At 34.0% G+C, this 12,314-nt stretch overlaps 1 protein-coding gene across 2 annotated transcripts in view; it reads left to right on the top strand.

The window, feature by feature from the left end:
* LOC149792439 (phosphatidylinositol 4-phosphate 3-kinase C2 domain-containing subunit alpha-like) overlaps positions 1-12,314 on the top strand; it is a 184,372-nt gene that overhangs the window by 139,848 nt on the left and 32,210 nt on the right. The gene's annotated exons all lie outside the window — the stretch shown is intronic.

The raw sequence follows: 12,314 nt of genomic DNA, 5'->3' as shown, positions 1-12,314 counted from the left end.
CAATAACTAATCACAATGTATGCTCATTGTTAGCAATTGATGAGACAGCCAGTAACTAATCACAATGTATCATCATTGTTAGCAATTGAATAGACATCCAGTACCTAATCACAATGTATCATCGTTGTCAGCAATTAAAGAGACAGCCAATAACTAATCACAATGTATCCTCATTGTTAGCAATTAAAGAGACAGCCAGCAACTAACCACAGTGTATCACCATTGTTAGCACTTACATGTTATACAGTCAATGACTAATCACAGCAATCTCGTTGTTAGCAATTACATGTTATACAGTCAATAACTAATCACAAAAATCTCATTGTTAGCAATTACATGTTATACAGTCAATAACTAATCACAAAAATCTCATTGTTAGCAATTAAATGTTATACAGTCAATAACTAATCACAAAAATCTCATTGTTAGCAATTACATGTTATACAGTCAATAACTAATCACAGCAGTCTCATTGTTAGCAATTAAATGTTATACCATTAATAACTGACCACAGCAATCTCATTGTTAGCAATTATGTTATACAGTCAATAACTAATCACAAAAATCTCGTTAGCAATTAAATGTTATACAGTCAATAACTAATCACAAAAATCTCATTGTTAGCAATTAAATGTTATACAGTCAATAACTAATCACAGCAATCTCATTGTTAGCAATTAAATGTTATACAGTCAATAACTAATCACAGCAATCTCATTGTTAGCAATTACATGTTATACAGTCAATAACTAATCACAAAAATCTCATTGTTAGCAATTAAATGTTATACAGTCAATAACTAATCACAAAAATCTCATTGTTAGCAATTAAATGTTATACAGTCAATAACTAATCACAAAAATCTCATTGTTAGCAATTAAATGTTATACAGTCAATAACTAATCACAAAAATCTCATTGTTAGCAATTAAATGTTATACAGTCAATAACTAATCACAGCAATCTCATTGTTAGCAATTACATGTTATACAGTCAATAACTAATCACAAAAATCTCATTGTTAGCAATTAAATGTTATACAGTCAATAACTAATCACAAAAATCTCATTGTTAGCAATTAAATGTTATACAGTCAATAACTAATCACAAAAATCTCATTGTTAGCAATTAAATGTTATACAGTCAATAACTAATCACAAAAATCTCATTGTTAGCAATTACATGTTATACAGTCAATAACTAATCACAAAAATCTCATTGTTAGCAATTATGTTATACAGTCAATAACTAATCACAGCAGTCTCATTGTTAGCAGTTAAATGTTATACCGTTAATAACTGATCACAGCAATCTCATTGTTAGCATTTAAAGACATCTTCAGTAACTAATCAAATAGTAACCTTATTGTTAGGAATTAAAGACACAATCAATAATCCCAGAGTAACCTCATTGTTGGCAATTAAAGACACAATCAATAATCCCAGAGTAACCTCATTGTTGGCAATTAAAGACACAATCAATAATCCCAGAGTAACCTCATTGTTGGCAATTAAAGACACAATCAATAATCCCAGAGTAACCTCATTGTTGGCAATTAAAGACACAATCAATAATCCCAGAGTAACCTCATTGTTGGCAATTAAAGACACAATCAATAATCCCAGAGTAACCTCATTGTTGGCAATTAAAGACACAATCAATAATCCCAGAGTAACCTCATTGTTGGCAATTAAAGACACAATCAATAATCCCAGAGTAACCTCATTGTTGGCAATTAAAGAGACGGTGACTATTCATATATTATCATCATTCTTGTCCTTTAAAGAAATCATCAATAACTAATGTCAGAGTATCCTCATTGTAAACAGTTAAAGATACAATGAATAATCAGAGTAACCTTATTGTTAGGAATTAAAGAAACAATCAATAATCCCAGAGAAACCTCATTGTTTGCAATTAAAGACACAATCAGTGATCACAGAGTAACCTCACTGTTTGCAATTAAAGAGTAAGTTTTAATTTTTGTTTTGATTTATAACTTCCTTCATTCCAATTTCATCGCTTTTGAAATTCTGAGTAGAACAAGCTGCTATCGTTATATATGTACATCCCAAACATTTAGCCAGATGGCTGTCAACCTGTGCAGATTTTATAACTTTAAATACTCATTCAGCTATTGTTTCATGTACAGTGTGACAGGTTACTTTTTCTCTTACTAATTTAGGTAATAACCTTACTTGGGGATTATTATTAAACTTAGAATAATGAAAAAAAAATAGTGCACACCAACCTAAACATTTCTAATTGAACTTAGACTGTTTGGATCCTTAGCTCTATAGAATATAAATTTGTACATGCCGCCGTAAGACAGAACATATCTGCTTCACAGACCTCTCTCAAACGTTGTGGATGGCTTGCACTTGGGTTAAAGTTGAAGCATATCAGGGTGGCCTCTAATGGTCCAAGAGTAATGTCACTGACTAAAAGTAGGACAAAAACAAGTTTCTGCATGCATATTTCAAGTATTTACATAGAGAACTATTAAGCATTAGGTGGGTGTATAACATGCCTTTCGCATTTCTCTTGTTTTAAAAGTCATTGGTTTTTTAAATTTTTCAGCAGTTGGGATATTTTCAAATTATGCACTAAAGAATTTAGATGTTATCCTCAACACCTCCACGTCATCAGGCAACATAGACAACACTTTCATCAACTTTGTTAATCAACAAAAGCACTCAAATAAAATGTTTTACTATGCTTTGTAGATTTTCAGAAAGCATTTTGGAGAAAAGGTATGCCTTTAAAAATGGTAGTAGGTAATATAGTTTTGTATTGTAAAAAGAATATCATCTACATCATGAGAATAAACCAGTGAAACTTTTGCTTAAATGTTGTTTGTCCTGAAGGGTTGCATATATAGTCATAAATTATTAAAGATGTTTTAAAGGATTGAAACACATCTCTTGAGTATCATAAACCACCATAATTAAATTATGCACCCATCAAACACATCTATACTGAAGATTTCATAGTCAACTTCAGTGCATCAGGTTTATATGTAGAAGAAGGCTGTGCTACACAGGAATGCTAAATAAAGGTGCTAATATATGAATTGAGTTAGGATTGCAGGGTATAACATTACCAATATTTAATAAAAATTTCTTGTATCCCTCTGTTTTTTGGACTTGCTGGTGGAAAATGCCTTGCAAACTTGAGCTTGCCCTGGGACAAAATTGGAACTTTTCCAGGGAATCGAGCAAGTGGATTTGTTGGATTTGTAAATCCCTAATTTGACATGTATGTTCTTTTACAATGGTTGGAGAATTGAGCAATGTTTGACATGTCCTAGTACAGTGAGTCAGTTCCTGCAGACAAAACTACTTTAGGGAACATCACAGCATTTTAGATATATACTGAAAGAAATCAGCAGTGGAGATAAGAATATTAAAAAAATGCAAATTCCAGTATATATTAATTTGAGAAACAGTAGTTGCAAAATCCTGGATACTAAGGTTATTATCATTACATTAAGGCTACCAAAACAAAATCCTGTGTGTTGAGGGTTGTAGTCTTTATGCTAGGACTACCAAAACTAACTCCAGCATACTAAGGTTATTATCATTACATTAAGGCTATCAAAACAAAATCCTGTGTGTTGAGGGTTGTAGTCTTTATGCTAGGACTACCAAAACTAACTCCAGCATACTAAGGTTATTATCATTACATTAAGGCTATCAAAACAAAATCCTGTGTGTTGAGGGTTGTATTCTTTATGCTGGGACTACCAAAACTAACTCCAGCATACTAAGGTTATTATCATTACATTAAGGCTACCAAAACAAAATCCTGTGTGCTGAGGGTTGTAGTCTTTATGCTAGGACTACCAAAACTAACTCCAGCATACTAAGGTTATTATCATTACATTAAGGCTACCAAAACAAAATCCTGTGTGTTGAGGGTTGTAGTCTTTATGCTAGGACTACCAAAACTAACTCCAGCATACTAAGGTTATTATCATTACATTAAGGCTATCAAAACAAAATCCTGCGTGCTGAGGGTTGTAGTCTTTATGCTAGGACTACCAAAACTAACTCCAGCATACTAAGGTTATTATCATTACATTAAGGCTATCAAAACAAAATCCTGCGTGCTGAGGGTTGTAGTCTTTATGCTAGGACTACCAAAACTAACTCCAGCATACTAAGGTTATTATCATTACATTAAGGCTATCAAAACAAAATCCTGTGTGCTGAGGGTTATAGTCTTTGCACTAGATTACCAAAACAAAATCCTGCATACTAATGTTATATTTTTTACATTTGGGCTATCAGAGCAAGTTTGTGTATTAAGGTTATGCTCTTTATAAAAGGGCTACCAAAAAAATTGTGTTCTAAGCTTATAGTTTTTACACTAGGGCTACCAAAACAAAATCCTGTGTGCTAAGGTTATAGTCATTAAACCAGGGCTATCAAAACAAGCATGTATATATACTAAGGTTATAGTCTTTGCACAAGGGCTACCAATAAAATTGTGTACTAAGCTTATAGTTTTTAAACAAGGGCTACCAAAACAAAATGCTGTGTACTAAGGTTATGATCCAAAACAAACATGTGCACCAAGGTTATAGTTTTTACACAAGGGCTACCAAAACAAAATCCTGGTTATAGTCTTCACACTAGGGCTACCTAAACAATGTGTACTAAGGTTATTGTCTTTACACAAGGGCTATCAAAACAAAATCAAGGTTATTGTCTTTACATAAGGGCTACCAAAACAAAATCCTGGTGTTATAGTCTTTACACTAGGGCTACCTAAACAATGTGTACTAAGATTATTGTCTTTACACAAGGGCTACCAAAACAAAATACTGGTTATAGTCTTCACACTAGGGTTACCTAAACAATGTGTACTAAAGTTATTGTCTTTACACAAGGGCTACCAAAACAAAATCCATAACTGAGCCTTAACCTTTCTTTATGACTAACAGTGCGTGTAGGATACCAACACTGTTACATACATCCAGTTAGGACATCTCAAAATTCACAGTAGCTTTTCAAACCACCTGCAAACTGTGACAATACAGTAGAAATATTAATACTAGCCACTTGAAATATGACATTTCCTGCCCCAGGTAGTGAAGATTTTACCAAAATATTCAGTTTGTCTTGTAACCTCACACTTTTTTATTCCAATTTAAATAATCAGTACTGTATATATTATATTTATGCACTTGTTGTTAGAGCTAACTTGAACACCTTTTGTTTTTATTGGGGCTTTTTTTTGTTGCTAATTGGCTAATTGAATTGAAGTGAATGCTGTGCTGTTAATGCAGTGCTTATTGTTAGTTTTCAAGGTACACATCAGTCAAAGATTGAACATGGTGGTTGTTTGCACCTCATTTTATGTATCTGTATGAAGACATACAAGATATAACAGCTTTCAAAAATAAATCAAGAAGAATATATATATATATATATATATATATATATATATATATATATATATATATATATATATATACACATTAAGTGGCATTAATTTACATGTATCATTTATGTCATTATAAAGTGGTCTTTGTAAAAGGTGGTATAATGAATGGCTTCCATGGACAGCATGATAATGGGGGAGTACTGTATAATATGCTTAATTTTTATGGTGGCCTGTCTAAAAGTTGGTATAATTTTTGTTCCCATGGACAGTGTTATAATGAGAAAGTACCTTATCATTTACTTCTTTATAAGGTTGTTTACTTCACATCTTCATTGGACAGAATTGTAATGTGAGTCTTCATCGGACAGCATTGTAATGTGAGAGTAGTTATTATGCACTTCATTAATTAAAGTGGTCTCACTGTAAGGCAGTATAGTCCATGGCTTCATTGGACAGCATTATAATGTGGGAGTACTGTATAATGTACTTTTTTATAAGGTTTTATACTCCATGGCTTCATTGGACAGTATTGTAATGTGGGAGTACTGTATAATGTACTTCTTTATAAGGTTTTATACTCCATGGCTTCATTGGACAGCATTATAATGTGTGAGTACTGTATAATGTACTTCTTTATAAGGTGGCATATTCCATGGCTTCATTGGACAGCATTATAATATGGGAGTACTGTAAAATGTACTTCTTTTTAAGGTGGTATATTCCATGGCTTCATTGGACAGCATTATAATGTGGGAGTACTGTATAATGTACTTCTTTATAAGGTTTTATACTCCATGGCTTCATTGGACAGCATTATAATGTGGGAGTACTGTAAAATGTACTTCTTTTTAAGGTGGTATATTCCATGGCTTCATTGGACAGCATTATAATGTGGGAGTACAGTGTAATGTACTTCTTTATAAGGTGGCATATTCCATGGCTTCATTGGACAGCATTATAATGTGGGAGTACTGTAAAATGTACTTCTTTTTAAGGTGGTATATTCCATGGCTTCATTGGACAGCATTATAATGTGGGAGTACTGTGTAATGTACTTCTTTATAAGGTGGCATATTCCATGGCTTCATTGGACAGCATTATAATGTGGGAGTACTGTAAAATGTACTTCTTTTTAAGGTGGTATATTCCATGGCTTCATTGGACAGCATTATAATGTGGGAGTACTGTATAATGTACTTCTTTATAAGGTTTTATACTCCATGGCTTCATTGGACAGCATTACAATGTGGGAGTACTGTAAAATGTACTTCTTTTTAAGGTGGTATATTCCATGGCTTCATTGGACAGCATTATAATGTGGGAGTACTGTGTAATGTACTTCTTTATAAGGTGGCATATTCCATGGCTTCATTGGACAGCATTATAATGTGGGAGTACTGTAAAATGTACTTCTTTTTAAGGTGGTATATTCCATGGCTTCATTGGACAGCATTATAATGTGGGAGTACTGTATAATGTACTTTTTTATAAGGTTTTATACTCCATGGCTTCATTGGACAGCATTTTAATGTGGGAGTACTGTATAATGTACTTCTTTATAAGGTTTTATACTCCATGGCTTCATTGGACAGCTTTATAATGTGGGAGTACTGTATAATGTACTTCTTTATAAGGTTTTATACTCCATGGCTTCATTGGACAGCATTATAATGTGGGAGTACCGTATAATGTACTTTATTTTAAGGTGTTCTCACTCTAAGGCATTATGATTAATGACTCCCATAGACAGAGTTGTATTATTGGACTATTGTATTCTGTACTTCATTAAAAGATAGTCTCATTATAGGGCTGTATAACGTTTTGATTACTCAATGTAGAATAAATTAGTAATTTAGGTTGTGGGTTGAATCCCCAGCCTAGTCATACCAAAGACTTTAAAATATGGTACTAACAGCTGCCTCGCTTGGTGCTCAGCATCAAGAGGTTAGTGTTAGGACTGGTTGGCCTGGTGTCAGGATAATGTGACTGGGTGGGACATCATGCTACATGTCTGTGCCATGATGCCCCAGTGCTGGACATGACTCTAAACTGTCACACTGCAGACATCATAGCGATATGACTGAAAAATTGTTAAAGCTACGTTAAAAATCCAATTCAGACACACACACATTCCCAAGGCCAGTACGTAACATTATATATTCATATGGTATTCTTTATTCCCAAGACCAATACATAACATTATATATTCATATGGTATTCTTTATTCCCAAGGCCAGTACATAACATTATTTATTCATATGGTATTCTTTATCCCCAAGGCCAGTACAAAACATTATATATTCATATGGTACTCTATTTAATCCCAAGGCCAGAACTTAACATTATATATTTATATGGTATTCTTTATTCCCAAGGCCAATACATAACATTATATATTCATATGGTACTCTATTTAATCCCAAGGCCAGAACTTAACATTATATATTTATATGGTATTCTTTATTCCCAAGGCCAATGCATAACATTATATATTCATATGGTACTCTATTTAATCCCAAGGCCAGAACTTAACATTATATATTTATATGGTTCTCTGTTTAATTCCAAAGCCAATATGTAACATTATTGATTCATATGGTACTCTATTTAATCCCAAGGCCAAAACATAATTTTTGTTCCACATTACTCTGTTTAATCCCAAGACCACTATATAACATTATTGATTTTCATAATACTCTTCTTAATTCCAAGGACAGTTCATAACATTATTGATTCACACAATAGTCTGTTTAATAAGAAAACAATAACATAATATTCACTTCATACACAAGTCTTTCTGGGTTTGACCGTCTTTTAATGCTAATGGTTGAAAGTTGGCCACATGCATTTGGAGATAATGCTAATGGTTGAAAATTGGCCACAGGCATTTGGAGTTATTGCTAATGGTTGAAAATTGGCCACAGGCATTTGGACTTAATGCTAATGGTTGAAAATTGGCCACAGGCATTTGGACTTGGCTACTCATTTTTTTTGTTTATATTTTGGATAGAAATTTAAGCATTAACATGCGGTACAAAAATAAATCCTATGATTTTGAAACACTTGGGTTACAAGCTTATCCATAACAATTTGACATTGATTCCAATTTGGGTTTCTTTGCAGCAGCGATAACCAATGATTTTTAACATGTTTAATTTTGTAAAATATTTATGGATCCAGGCTATCAAATATTTTAAAGTGAATATCAGAATTTCAGGAACAATTAGCTGTACAGTGAAACCCCAGCCCCACTATAACATTTTGGTCAGAGTCCACAAAACAACATTATGCTTTGTACCATATTGTACTATAACCAACCAATTCAGTGGTCAAGGTCTACAAAAAATATAAACTGTATTGTGCTATAACCAACCAATTCAGTGGTCAAGGTCTACAAAATACTATAAACTGTATTGTGGTCAAGGTCTGCAAAATACTATAAACTGTATTGTGGTCAAGGTCTACAAAATTCTATAAAACGTATTGTGCTATAACCAACCAATTCAGTGTTCAAGGTCTACAAAATACTATAAACCGTATTGTGCTATAACCAACCAATTCAGTGTTCAAGGTCTACAAAATACTATAAACCGTATTGTGCTATAACCAACCAATTCAGCGATCAAGGTCTACAAAATACTATAAACCGTATTGTGCTATAACTAACCAATTCAGTGGTCAAGGTCTACAAAATACTATAAACCGTATTGTGCTATAACCAACCAATTCAGCGGTCAAGGTCTACAAAATACTTTAAACTGTTTTGTGGTCAAGGTCTACAAAATACCATAAACCATATTGTGGTCAAGGTCTACAAAATACTGTAAACTGTATTGTGCTATAACCAACCAATTCAGTGGTCACGGTCTACAAAATATTAAAACTGTATTGTGCTATAACCAACCAATTCAGTGGTCAAGGTCTACAAAATAATATAAACTGTATTGTGCTATAACCAACCAATTCAGTGGTTGATGTCTACACAACATGGTCATACTATACGTGTTTTGACTTTTTAACATAGCTTTAACAATTGCGGTTATATTGCTATGATGTCTGCAGTGTGCCAGTTAATTGTCATATCTTGCACTAGGGCATCATGCCACAGACACGTAGCATCATGTCCCACGCAGTCACATTATCCTTACACTAGGCCAACCAGTCCTAACACTAACCTTTTAATGCTGAGCACTATATCAGCTTTTTAATGAGTGTATAGTGATGTCTTGCACTGGGGCATCATGCCACAGACATGTAGCTTCATGTCCCACACAGTCATATTATCCTTATGCGAGGCCAACCAGTCCTAACACTGACTTCTTAATGCTGAGCACTATTATCAGCTTTTTAATGAGTGTATAGTGATGTCTTGCACTGGGGCATCATGCCACAGACATATAGCATCATGTCGCATGCAGTCATATTATCCTTACGCCAGGCCAACCAGTCCTAACACTGACCTCTTAATGCTGAGCACTATATCAGCTTTTTAATGAGTGTATAGTGATGTCTTGCACTGGGCATCATGCCACAGACATATAGCATCATGTCGCACGCAGTCATATTATCCTTACGCCAGGCCAACCAGTCCTAACACTGACCTCTTAATGCTGAGCACTGTATCAGCTTTGTAATGAGTTAACATCTTTAAAAAATAAAACAAGATCAGAGTGTAGTGATTGATTTTTGATGCAACTTACATGAACTTTTACCAAAACAAAATTTGATATCTTCATTCATATGGTAAGGCACTTTTTTCTCTAAGAATACACAACATCTTAGCGAATTATTAAATCGAAATCCTTAATTTCACAACACTTTACAGTACTTAAAGAAATTGGTGAAATTGTTAAACTTTGGGAGCTGTGCCACAGTAGTGTTATATCCAAGTTCATAAAATAGCAAAGTATGTTATAGTACATGCAGATTTTTTGTATTCAGAAATTTATAATACATGCGGTGATATTTTGTAGTATTTTCTTTCAGTGGGGAAGACTTATAAAGATGTTGATTATGACAAGGTCTGCTCTGTTAGTTATCTTAGACTCTCAAGATGCCTGACAGCATGCCATATTTACTCACTTGTAAGTCAAGTCCAACTGCAGATAATGTAGACAGCTACACCACTCCCTTGATAAATCGTGCCCGGATAACTCGCAATCCCTCTTATAATGCGGTATCTGGCATGGCTTCTGATTTTTTTCCAAAGAAAATATATTTTAAATATCTTTAAAATATGCTGAACATGAAAAAATTACGATAAGAATTGGTAAATAAAACCGTGATACATCGCTTGTTTTATCATCAAAAATGGTGATTAATGCCTGTAAAGATATCGTGAAATCTGTAAGTTCTAAATAAGATATCATATATTATGTAAGTTTATTTTATAATAAATAGTTGGCAATACACTGTAAATAAACAATCTGGTGAAATATCAATCAATGAAAACTTCTGGTAAATGCTAACAGATGGCAGCAGAGAATGAAACAAACACCAACTAAATGTCTTCCTGTGTCAAAGTCACGTTCTAATCCTGTAATTCTGTTTCAGTGTAAACATTATAATCGCAACATATTCTGTTCTGTGAAAACATGAAAAGAGTCAGTCAACCGTCATATAGAAACCTGTGAGTACTTCTGTAAGAACTTACCTAGTAGCCGAGTGGTCTAAAGCACTCTCCATCACGGATCACTGCCATTTCACCTCTGTCTACGGGGGTTCGAGTCTCGTATTCGGCCAGTGTGGGTATGTGAGAAAGCTTGCCAGTTGCTTCTCGTGGGTCAGTGGTTCTTTCTGGGGTTTTCCCGGGTTCTTCCTCCACCAGTAATACTGGCCGCCATGTATAGGCTATCTTGTGCTGAAAAATGGCGTTAAACCCTATAACAACAACAACAACAACTGTAGGAACTTAATTACATGCTGACTTTGTTTTAATCAACAACTTAGGGAAGTGTTTGTTGCATTAAAAAAATCAAAAGATACCTGTGTTGTTTTATCACTTTGAATATGTTTTTTGTATCAAATCAAGCAAGGGGGGTACAAAGAAAAAATTCAAAGGCATCTAAATCCGAGCATAAGTGTTCTACCGTTATCAAAATTTATTTTATTTGATCAATCAAAAATGGTTTCACATTTTTAAGTACTTAACATCATTAAAGTATATATTACCAGTCAGTAATGTGTCTTAATCATTTGTAAATGTAACCATGGAGAGTAAAGGAATCAACAGAAAGGCATACTTAGTGACTGAAAAGCTGTGTATCATAAATAGGGTTCATAATGGTGAAGCAAGAGCCAAAGTTTGCAATGAACTAAAAATTGCTGAGTTGACACTTTGAGCTGGCTTAATGATGAGCAGTTACTTCGGGATTACTTATATGATGTTGATTCAGATGATGGGGTCAAACGAAAACTAGCACGGACTACACAAGATACCAAATTACATGATGCTGTGTACACTTGGTTCACACAGCAATGTGAACAAGGTGTTCCCATCTCTGGAACAATTCTCAAGGCCCAAGCAGAGAAAATGGCAAAAATTATGGACAATGAATATCGTTTTAGGGCAAGCCAAGGCTGGCTTTGGAGATTCCAGCGCCGACATGGAATTAAACAAAATTCGTTGTCAGGAAAGATACACCCAGCGAATCAGGAAGCCACATGTAATTATCCAAACCAGCTCAGAGAGATAATCATCTGTGAACAATACATAGAAGACCACATCTTTTAATATTGCCATATGGTGGCTGGAGACCCAAAATGTTGACTATGTAAAGATCATTCAGTTGAGAAATCTGCGGGATTTTTTTTGCTCGGCAGCAGAGAAATCAAGGAGTAAGACAAAAAAAAAATCACTGATTTTTTCAAAATGTGAAGTTATATTTGTCAAGCGTGCCCCATACGGTAATGTATTATCATGGT

This window comes from Sinohyriopsis cumingii, chromosome 9, assembly GCF_028554795.1.
Source record: "Sinohyriopsis cumingii isolate HCF-2022 chromosome 9, ASM2855479v2, whole genome shotgun sequence".
In the NCBI taxonomy this organism is placed as follows: Eukaryota; Metazoa; Mollusca; class Bivalvia; order Unionida; family Unionidae; genus Sinohyriopsis; species Sinohyriopsis cumingii.
Note: the sequence above shows the minus strand (reverse complement) of the source record. Positions and strands in the feature narration are given on the sequence as shown.